Genomic DNA, 11282 nt, shown 5'->3' on the forward strand with positions numbered 1-11282 from the left:
ACCAGAGAAGACAGGAAGTTTCAATCATTGCCGAGTAACAGCTGCCCTTATTTGTTTAAGAATAAAATAAAATTTAAAAATAAAAATATATTTTTCCCACAGCTATTATAGCAGGTATTATAACATAACTATCACATTCTATGCTGTCCATTATGTCATGTATCATCTCACTTGGTGAAGGGACTGTGTGCTTGTGTCCACTTTCCCATTTGCTTCATCTCCCCACACACATCCTTCATTTTCATCCCAGAACGTATCAACTGCCCCAACACTTCTACAATAGGTTATGACATGCCAGTTAGAAGATTGAATGACACAGGAATGTCAGCAAATAACTCAGACAGGAAAGATTATTGATTTTTTTTTTTCTTTTCCTGTGGAAAAAGAAGTGTTAGAAATATTGGTGAGAAAAGTCACCATCACTACTGATAGTGAAAAAAAAAGAAAAGGACTCAAAATGACATCTTTTGAGGGAAAATTCACTTCAGCTAAAATATCCTGAGCAGCTCCAGTCAATGCTGATTAAGAGTAAGGTTTGTTGCAAGACTCAGCTATGTATAAAAGCCAAGAGTGACTTAATGGAAAGGATAGACTAGAGGCATTCATCTGAGTTCATAAATACAGTGCAAATCACTGAACGATTCAGAAGCAGATCATGGCTTTTATTTGGGAAAGTCTGCAAGCACTCCAACAGCCAGTAGATGTTTGGGCAGTCAGTCCAGTTAATTGCAGTGTATTTTCATACAGAACAACAAACTTAAAGAACCCAGGAGACAACTGGGGAAAGCTCACCACTGATTTGGCTTTTAGGCATGCCCAAAGATTTCTGCTTGTCTTGGAGAATGCCTGGTCCTTCCTGACCAGGAAATCCTGGATTCATCTGTTTTGCAGCAGCAAGAGGGAGTGCAGCTTTTTCTCCTCCAGGAATGATGCATGGATCAGACTAGTCCTTGTGGAGAAGTCAAGAGACTTCTACCACATCAGTGCTGCGTGGCCCCCTCAGATCTAATATACTGCAGATTACAGGAGATCCAGCCCCTTGTTTCTTATAATTCAGCTTGTATTTGGCATGTTTTCTCTACATATATTGGATCCTTGCCAGTCTCCAGTTTAAAACCTCAGCGAAGCAATTTGTTAGGAAAGCATTTTGCTCTCCATGCCCTCAGGCAGGCCCAGCATTACAGAATAGCAGGCGCTTGTGCGGCTTCACAGCACTTCAGCTTCATACCTGCTCTGCAGCTCAGCCATCAGGACTGAGCCCTGGCCAGCTGGCCACGTTTGAGGGGCTGCACAGTCCCACCTCACAGCTGGGATCCTTCCACACCCTCCTGTCTCTAGAGGTGGGCTCCACATCACAGCACAGGAAAGAGGAGATCTGCATCTGCACCTGTGTCTGTGCCCTGTCCCTGGGAGTGCACACGTGATGTTCTGGTTGTGAAGGTTGCTTCCCTTCAGTTCACTCCCTTGGTCAGCTTTTTCATAATTTTCAGCATGGTGACAAAGAGGAAAATTCCTGGGGGCAGCTCAGAGCAGCAAATAACAGCTCAGCCTGGCTGCTCTTCTCCATGCTGAATCATCCCCTCTGTTAATACCCAAGAAACTTCATCAGTCACTTGCCTTCACATTTCTTTCTTTTTCCATGGACATTAACTATGTTTTATAGGTCCTGTATCTTCTTCCTCCTCAGCCTAGGTTCCTGTGGTTGTTCAATATTCTCTTCCAACAAATGTGGGAAATTCAGCCAGGCTTTAAATGTCTACTTCCCCTGTTTGGTTCTTTTCAAAATCTCTGTTTATTCCCAGTTTATATCTTGCTTTTGGTCCTCTGTGAGCTTTGGACAATACCTCAACCCTTGAAAAAAAATAAATAAAAATGAGGTATTTACTTCCTGCATGATAGTCAACAATTCCAATTATGAGGAGAGAAAGGTTTCCAAGTTTTTGTACCTAAGTTCCTCTCTTTGCAATTATGACCCCACTGCTGCTCCTACTTCTCACAACATCTAGGTTAGAAAATACAGAGAAAAGGAAATGGCAGAAAAAAAAAAAAAAAAAAAAAAAAAGAGAAAGTTCGTTGATTCACAGACTTTCAGAAAAGAGAGGCTTGAGACCTTGTAGTCTCAGCCTCTCCAAGGAATGATAGAGTTTCTAGTCATTCCTGGTGTGGCTTACAAGTTATATTTGGCTGGAGTGTATCTTTCAGGAAAGCATCCAGTTTGTATTTGAAGATATCAAGGGATAGAAAATTTCTTTTTTTGGGGGTCTTTTTTTTTTGTCCTTTTTTTTTTTTTTCTTTTCCTGGTGGTTCATCACTGTCTGTCAAAAGCTAGCAGATTAGAAAGAGAATCCAAGTCCTGATGTGGTAACCTGCAGGATAAGAGGAAGCTATCATGTTGCTTGTGCATCAGCTGTGGCTGTGTGAGTTCAGTGCTACAGCTCTGCCCTCACAGATTGCATTTCAAGGTTACTTACTCTCAGCTCATACTTCAGCTTGGATGTTAACTCTCCCCCATCAATCACTCAGAGATATATGGGCTTTTTGTTTTCCATGAGATTAGATAAGTGTAACTGACTATGCTGTGGCAGACAAAGCTCTCCAGAAAAAAAGGTTTGAAAAGCCTCATACTGTGCTATCCAAATTATCCTAATTACCTAATTATCCTTATCACCACAGCTAATTAGGCCAGCTATAAAGCTAAACCCATAAACAGACCACAGGCTATAAAAGCCTGCAGGCAGGAGAGCCCTTGCAGAGGTACTAAGAAGAACAAGTGGGTGTGGGAACGCTTTTATTTGAAGAGCTGGCAGAAGACAAGAGCCTGCAGCAAATAACCCTAACATCTCAGCCTGCTAAGAGCACTGACAGACTACAAAAGCCATGGGAGTGTCAGCAAGTCTATATCTACAATAGTCAATTTTTAACAGCTTGCAAGGACTAAGACATGAAAATTCAAATCTATTTTTCCCACCATGGTCCCTTAAATCTCAGTCTTCCTCCTGAAAGCCTTCTCTTCCCAGAAAGGAGAAGTGAAGGCTGAGCATGGTATGAAAGCACCTTTGCTCCTGAAGGCTCATCCTTTGACAGAGTGAGGATGCAAATTAATGGTCTTTAGACTAGGTCCCCCTGTGCATCAACACCTCTCTTGAAGGCCACTTCAGTTCCCACATCCTAATGCAAAAGGTTTTTTTTTTTTTTTCCCCAAGGTGTGAAGTGTGTCAGAAAAGGTTTCCTGCCTGCTAAGATGAAAGCTTTTACAGCAAGGTGAAAGTCAGTGGTGTTATTTATTGCTCACTTCTGGCTCTCAGCAACAGCAGGTTTGGCTGTCGGGGAGGCCATATGTAAACATTTTGACAGGGTGCAACGTCTGTCCCTTTTAGCAGCCATTTGGGAAGGGAAAGGGGGTCTGTCACTGCCTCTGGCACTCACCCTCACTTGGAAGAATTAGTTCCTTGTAAATAAAAGCCTGTGCTTTTTCCTGCTGAGGTAGGTCCCCATTGTCTGATATTTGATTTCCTGTAAATGGACTTCCACTGCTCTTGGAACACTTAAATAAAACCAGAAATAGTTCTGAGCAGGGCTGTGTACACACAGTTGAATGGCAACCCAACTGAGTCATCTTTTTTTCATGAAGCTACCAGAGCTTGCCTTCCCTCTTTCAGAGGCCCTGTTTGACTGATTACAGCCATCACCTCATGTACATTTCCTGCCAGGGATAAATCATAGCATATAACCAAAACCAGGCAGAAGCGGCAGGCAGCTTCTCAGAGCACAAGCACATCACCAGCCTTGCAGCTGATGGAGAGGGGCACGCTCCTTGCCAAGTGACAGCCCCCATCTCCTGCACTGACGTTAGAGTGGGTGTTTCTGCTGCAAACACATATCTTGGTTAAGGTACCTTGCTTGTTCTTCGCAGAAATTATGTCGCTTTATTCCTTAGCTAGTATTTGTCCACATGTGTAGCTTTCCCAGCTGGCACGCACATTTCAAATACCCATTATGCAGTAGCCTTTTGATAGTAGTAGTTACAGGCTAAGAACTGACGTACCTCTCCTCTCGTAACCTTAATAGCCACATATCAAGTAATAGCTCCAGAATTGCTAAGAACCAGAAAAAAAAAAAAAAAGTCTGTTTGGAAGTAATAAAATGCACATTGCCATGGGCCTCCCAGTTCATGCACCTGCTGGCACAGACACGGTCAGTAAAGGGAAGCTTGTAATAACACAAAAGCTTGGAATTCAGGGGACTTAAAGCCGAACAAATCATTGGAGAGGGAGGTTTGCATTGCAAAGAAATAAGCTTAAAAGGCCCAGAAAGCCACAAATGCTGATTGTTCCTAGATTCTGCTCCATTTTACTAACTTAACGTGAATTAGCTGAGGTTACAAGGTTAATCTCCACAATGTTTACCACTTTCCTAACTAAATAGAGGGGGGCACAAGCAGAATGAGTTAGGTTTCAGAGCTGCAGCACCCTTTCTGTGCCTCTTCTTGGGAGGTACTGGAAGTTGAAAATCACCTGTGGGAGAGCAGGGAACTCAGCACCCTCCAGGCAGCACCCAGCACAGGTCTGGATTGCTCCTGGCAGATTCTGGCTGCACGAGGCTTGTAGTTTTTCTTGCAGCCACGTATGTAGCTGGATGGCTATAGTTTCCACATCTCCTGTCAACTAAATCTCTTGCACCTGCTACAGATGAAGTATATTTGATCAGCACCTTTCCTGACCAGAGAGACGGAAAAACCTTAGCACAGATCAAACTCTTCCATTTTTATTTATTTTTAACCAAAATCAACAGGGTTGAAGGCTGAGAGGAGGATGCTGGGAGGAGGCAGAATATTGGCTGCATGTAGCTGAGGCAGCAGTTGAGCAAAGCATAGCTCTCTTATTATCCTAACCTTAATTCTTCAGTCTCTGCTGGACTCTGGCTGTGTGATCAATGACTGCTGGAGGTTTTCTGCTGGGCTGCTTTCCCTGGATAACTTCCAGAGCAGGGAAAGGGCAAAGATGCTCAGTCATGTCTAGGCACTCAATGAAGATAAGTAGCCACATGAGTTATCTGTCTCTGGGCTGGTCAGGAAGAGAAGCTGTTCACATAGTGGCTGCAGATTGTTCCTGCAAACCTAGCTTGTTTCCCAGCATAATTACTTTAGAAGCAATCTACTTGAGCCAGATTTTATGTAGTTTGAACATGAAGCCCCAGTTTGTTTGAGGGATTGCTCTGTCTCTGCAGACCCTTAATCACATTATCCCTAGTTTCCATTCCCAGTTTTGCCCCAGGCCCTACCAAATTTGAAGACAATTTCCCCAGCCACATGCCTTGAGAGAAGTCTGAGTATTAAAATCTGCTCCTGGCTAAAAGAGGGGGCAGAGGAGCCTCCTGGCCAAATGACCCCAGGAAGCAGAGCTAAGGATGTCATTGGAGCTACAGTGGAACAAGAGCATTGTGAGGAAGGTTGGTGCCTCCGGTTAAATCTGCACCAATATTGTCATGGTCATAGAATAAAAATATCTGCCAAAAAAAAAAAAAAAAAGAGAAGAATACTTTGATAAAGTCCAGCTGTTTCATTTTATTTTTTTCCAGACAGAACTACTGTTTCTTCATGACCACTATAGTTTGTTTCCACTTTCATCTAAATTTATTTGAAAACGGGGAGAAATAAAGCTTTGGAATGAAACTTTAGTTCAGGGAACATTTCAAATGGCACGCCATGAAACAAACAAACAAAACCAAAACACTTTATTTCTTATACTATTCTAAAAATACTTTGTTTTCATCTATAAATCAAAAAAGCAGTTGTTACAGTTCTGGGCCTGAGTCCATTAACCCAGAGCAATATTTACCAGTCTCTCAGTCTATCCTCTCAGTCCTATAATGGTTTTAAAGGTGTTAAAACCATTTAATTCCTTTTTTTTTTTCCCTCCTCTGAAAAGGTTTCTAAAATGCACAGGTGGATTTTAGAGCACTTAAATGCTAGCAATTAAAGCTTTGCTCCTGGACCAAACTGCTCCAAGGACTCAAAGGAGAGCAGTGGGAGAGCACTAAGTACAGGCAGAACACATGGTTAGCAAGGGACCGAGGGGTGATTCAGGGTCAGCAGTCATGGCACAGCACCTGCATCCAACCCCTTCCTCCTAACACCAACTGCCTGCAAATGTCCTGCCTTGCAGAGAGAGTCTGGTTCTGCTGAACTTCTCTCATTCCCTTTCAGCAACCTATTTTTAAATTTCAGACTTTACCCTGGATATGGAATTACAGCTTTTCCAGATAATGAACTAAGGTGAATTAAAAAGAATATGAAATAAAACATGTTGATTTCACATCATAGTTTGAAGGAGTTAGGTGCATATCTCACCCATGTTTGCCAAAAAATAAAAAATAAAACAAACCAAAACAAATAAACCCACCAGATTTGGATCAAATTCACATTCTCCATAAGGCATAACAATTACCCAAACAAACCTGGTAGTTTACTCAGTACAAACTTGGAGGTTTTACAGCATTTTTTGAAAACTAACTATGAAAACAATGAGTATGTCTCTACATTAACTACAGCAATGTTCCCATTCTATAATGTGATCTCCGATTGCAGGCTCATAATATCAGATGTGATGAGGAGAGAAATATCTGAGCATGAGCAGGAAGGGTCAGAGTCTGAAAAGCTACCCACTGAACACAACTTTCCCAGCTATGCTTCTATTTTAACCTGCATCATTCACTCCTTTCCTGTGGCTTGAAATCCTAACAGGAAAAGGTCGAGGCATCATTAGAAATGGCTCTAACCATTGATTTCTTCTCCTTATGGGTTTTCCAACTCCGGCAAAAGGGGTGATGAGAGTTTTGCCAGTGACTGACCCCTCACCACAGTCCCGTGGAGGTGGAGAGGTTGCTTGGTGCTCCTCATGGCCCAGTGGGGATGTGCCCTGGCCAAACCCCACCTGCTGCCCCTGCACCTATCACAGCCCTACCTCTCACAAACAGAACAGGTATGGCACTAGCATAATTAACTTTTACTTATAAAGAACAGAATTTTGCAACATCCACCAGAGCTACAAGGAAAGTCTCTGGAAGGAAATATTCAAAAAACTCCAATGACCAAGTGTATCTGTGCACATGTGAAACTCAGACTTTGGTTTACCGCAGATCTTATTTGTATTTTCATGGGATCTAGGCCATTTCACTCAGCTCTGACCTTTTAGTATCGATATTGCTGAGCACAGATATACAACATGGCTTAAGTGTGTTGCAATAAAATGTTTATTAATGGCAAACAGAAATTACCTAAGGTATGGCAGACTTTTACCCCATAAAGACAAACATATTGCAGAAAGTTATTTGTTCTTTTTGAATAAAATTAGGCCTAACTTTTCAAAACTTAACCAGCTTTGATGACCAGGTGAACCTATTATATTAGCAGCCTGAAGTCCAAAAATATTGCACATCGAGTGTTGCTTTATTAAGGGTCCAATTCAGAGCTAGGGTACTTATGTTTAGATTAGCATTCATCAAAACTTTTGGCTCCATGTTAAAAAATTAACTACACATTAAAAAAACACACACAAAACAACAAAAATACCCACAACTCTATATTAAAAGGTAAATGCCAAGCATGATGGTTCAACAACAATTTGAGGACTTGCTTGAATTCATTGTCCCAGTGAAATTAATGGGACTGCTGCACAAGTAAATGAATATCGAAGAATGAGACCAGGTTGGACAACCAAAATTGAGTGCCTTGGAAATCCCGTGTCTATAAAATGCTCAAAGCCCCTCTCTATCTGGGGATGCGTAGAGGGATGTTGATCTATACTGATTGGAGCCGCAGTGGTGTTTTATGGTGGACTGGCTAATGAGAGTCCAGACAAGAAATAGGCATCTTGTTTCACATATGTTTTCCTTTAATTACTGTGATACAAGATTTGGCTTTTCAAGGCAATTTCTGGGATAAAGATTAGGAGATATTGTACATAATAGGACTTATTCCTTGAATGGAATCCAATAGTCCCAAACTAATTTCCAGTCCTTAGAATAAAGCATTTCTCCTGGGGATGGCAATATCTGTGGTTTCAATCTCTCACATCCTACCCAACTGTTTCCTCATTACAGTCTCAGGTTTCTTTGTCACCACACAGTTTATACAGGCTCAGATTTAATCAGTAGCAAAACATTCATCAACATGAACCCATGACATTTTTTTTCTCAAAAATACCTCCAAGCTCGCTAAATATTTGTCAAGTAAACATTTCCGAAATGCAGAGAGCTCTGCTGCCCACTTCCTTCTCCTTTAGGTCTATTGCAGTCTTTGGATTCTTCCCTAGGATTACAGTCACTGGTATTTTATTCTAACACATGGCAGATTTGATAGAAAGCCATTATGCCTCTAGGCTGTAAGTTCACAAGTTGGAGATCCAGCTCTGGACATGGAAAGCTCTTTTGTGGTTAGCTAACACCCTGTTTCAATATTAGGCTGCTTAGGCTATGTTCTCTTCAGAATGGTGGTTAATTGGGGTTCTCACTTGGAAAAATATTTATCTTCTGCCTTATCAAGAAAATGATTGTATCATTTTCAGCTCCACGGTAAATTGATACTACTACATGAGCTCTCACAGTGATTTATGGATATGAATTAAAACTTACAATAGTACTGTGAGATAAGGAAATGTTGTTCTCCATCTCATGGTGTAGGGAACCAAGGCACAGCTGCTGCCAGGATTGTACACATGCTATTACCCAGCCCACCAAACTCCCTGCTGCCACCTATCCTGCCTGCCATTCCAGCTTGCTCTAGCACTGTCTGCTGCCATGCTCTCAATTTGCTTTTAAGTTATGTACTTGTTCATTGCGAAGTGACATTTCCCAGCACTTTCAGTGAAAGTCCCTCCTCTCCTTGTCCTCCACATCCCTTATGTTCATCTTCACCTTTTTTTTTCCCCCAGCATTTTGAGGACTGCTGGATCTAGCAGTGTCTTATGCCTGTTTCAGGGTGAAAGCACACAAGAGGGGACAACCCATACATGCACAACTGTCTCTCAGGGTTCAAATGCCTGGGACTTTGGGGAAATCGGGAAGACTCCCCTGAGGTTTGTGTATATAAAAGCAGCTGTGGTTCCTGTCTTGCACTTTGTGGTTACACTTTAAAATATCTCCAGTGTTTTCACGCAGCACTGATGCCTTCTGCTCAGGAAGGATCATGTTCAGCTGAAGACCTCAGGCTCTGACAAACAAGCTCTGGGAAGGCTCCCTGAAGTGGTTTAAGATGTTACTATCAGTGGCTTTGTGCCCTGCCTCTGCACTGAAGTTTACAAGCCCCAGACATCAGCACAGAGCGTGCTTGTACCACAGCAGCCCAGGCAGTTTGGCTGGTGCCTTAGCTTGCATCTCCAGGGAGGTGGGGTTATGCTGTGTCTGGGAACTGGAAGAGCTGAGGCATGGGCATGTTGCGTTGGGCTGGCTCTCATACAGTAAATGCGGGATGGATGTCCTTGACCCTTTGTACTGTTTGTCTGGAGGGAGCCAGAGCTCTCATGTACCCCACACAAGTCCCAGAAGATAAGAAGAAGGGTCAGGAGCTCTCACCCAGCAGCACAGCATAATGTCCTCCAGACTGTGACCTCCCATGAGCCCAGTGAGGGAGCCTTTCCTGGGAGTGCCACCAAGCCCTTCAAGGTCAAAGCATAATCCAATGTGCATAGGTCCAGTTTTGCTGACCAGAAAACCACTCTCATTTCAGCAACCATATGAACCACATGAAAGCTTCACTCCTTAGCTTTATATTCCCTCAATGCCAATATTTCTACTTCTCAACAAAGCCTAAATTCCCAGGGCCTGATCCACTGGGCACTTACCTCATACCAAGGAGGGCAGTCAAACTGGACACCAGTCTCTTGAATCCCAGAAGAGACAAGGCATGCTTGAAGAAGGCTTCTCACGAAGAAGTTCACACTCCAAAAATTCAGGTTACGGACGTTCAGTCAGGTTACATTCAATTCAGGTTACATCCTTCTCCCCCCATTTATGTAACTAGGAGGTGCACAGAGCAGAAGTTGAGACCCCTAAATTCAAATTCCTTTGCAGGCCAAGGAGGACTCAGGCCTGCAGCACCCTCTGGCCTAGCAAGTGGTAGCAGAAAGCAACAGGTGAAGCCTTCTCCAGAAGTATTTAAAAACATGTTTCACACAGGTGTTAAGAGTTAGTGACCCAAAGCATTGTGCCAGCCTCTGCAGGGAGGACATCAGCATTGTCATCAGGATTTCTGCTGTCTCACACCCACTGCTGCCTTATGCTGAGCCCTGATGTTCACACCTGCTGCAGACCCAGTTGTGCATCAGCAAATACACCTTGGGCCATTCCTTTTTGCTCCCCATCTGTGCAGCTCCCCACACCCCCGGTACAGTGCTCAGGCAGCCAGGTGGGCTGCTGGGGCAGCCTGCAAAAAGCCTGCAGAACAGGGAAGGAGAACAGTGCAGGCAGCTGTCATGGCACCTTATGGAGGATGCTAATGATTCTGTAGGACCAGAGAGCTCAATCCAAACGTAGGTACCAGAACCACCATGGTATTCTCACTTGGAGTAAAATCTTTTCTAGATAGAATATTGGAAAGCCTCTACTAGAGCAAGTGTTTTCCTATTTTAGAAACTACATATAAACTTAGAGAGATGTTGAAACATAACAAGGCATAAATGATACTGAAATAGCTGCTTTGTGAAATCCTATAATGGGAAATTCTTTTACAAGCCTTTTAAAATTGGCAAATGTTACTAATATTCCTCCAGGCAACACTTGGGCTATTATTTAAAATGGGATGTGTGGTGTCCCAGAGCGACCGTTCTCTTGAACTGCAAAGCATTCTCTGGGACCTGTGAAATATGAAATGATTTAAGGAAGAAAGAGGGTTATGCAGTTTTGCTCTGTGTGGTTTCTACTACCTCTGAAGTAGGTTTAGAGGAAAGTGTGTTCTGGGCTGTAATTCAAACAGTGTTACAGATACTGCAAGAAACAGAAAAAATGGACACGTTAGAGGCACCTGATGCAAATCATGGTTACTTTCTCCATTTGCTGCCCTAACCACTCAAACATGTTGCTTAGTTTCACTTCGGTGTCTACATTAAATGTGACTGCACTTATTAAGGAGGCCCGAAGTGAGCTTTAAGTACATGGCTGGGTTGTAGCACTTTGTCTCGCTCTGCAGAGCAATGTCACCACTCAGGCTGGCGTGGATCAGCAGCAAATTCAGCACTTACACAGGGACTCCTGCAGAGATGAGGCTTTTTTCCATCTTGCCTGACCCC

The 11282-nt window shown here is 43.0% G+C and overlaps 1 long non-coding RNA gene across 1 annotated transcript; it reads right to left on the reverse strand.

The window, feature by feature from the left end:
* Positions 1-641: 641 nt before the first annotated feature.
* LOC311439899 lies at positions 642-10185 on the reverse strand. The gene is made up of 2 exons (XR_014695064.1): positions 9840-10185; positions 642-1851 (listed from the first exon to the last, which is right to left on the reverse strand). It is a non-coding gene; the product is annotated as an uncharacterized lncRNA (long non-coding RNA).
* Positions 10186-11282: the final 1097 nt, after the last annotated feature.

Source organism: Aythya ferina, assembly GCF_964211825.1.
Source record: "Aythya ferina genome assembly, chromosome: 7".
Classification (NCBI taxonomy): domain Eukaryota; kingdom Metazoa; phylum Chordata; class Aves; order Anseriformes; family Anatidae; genus Aythya; species Aythya ferina.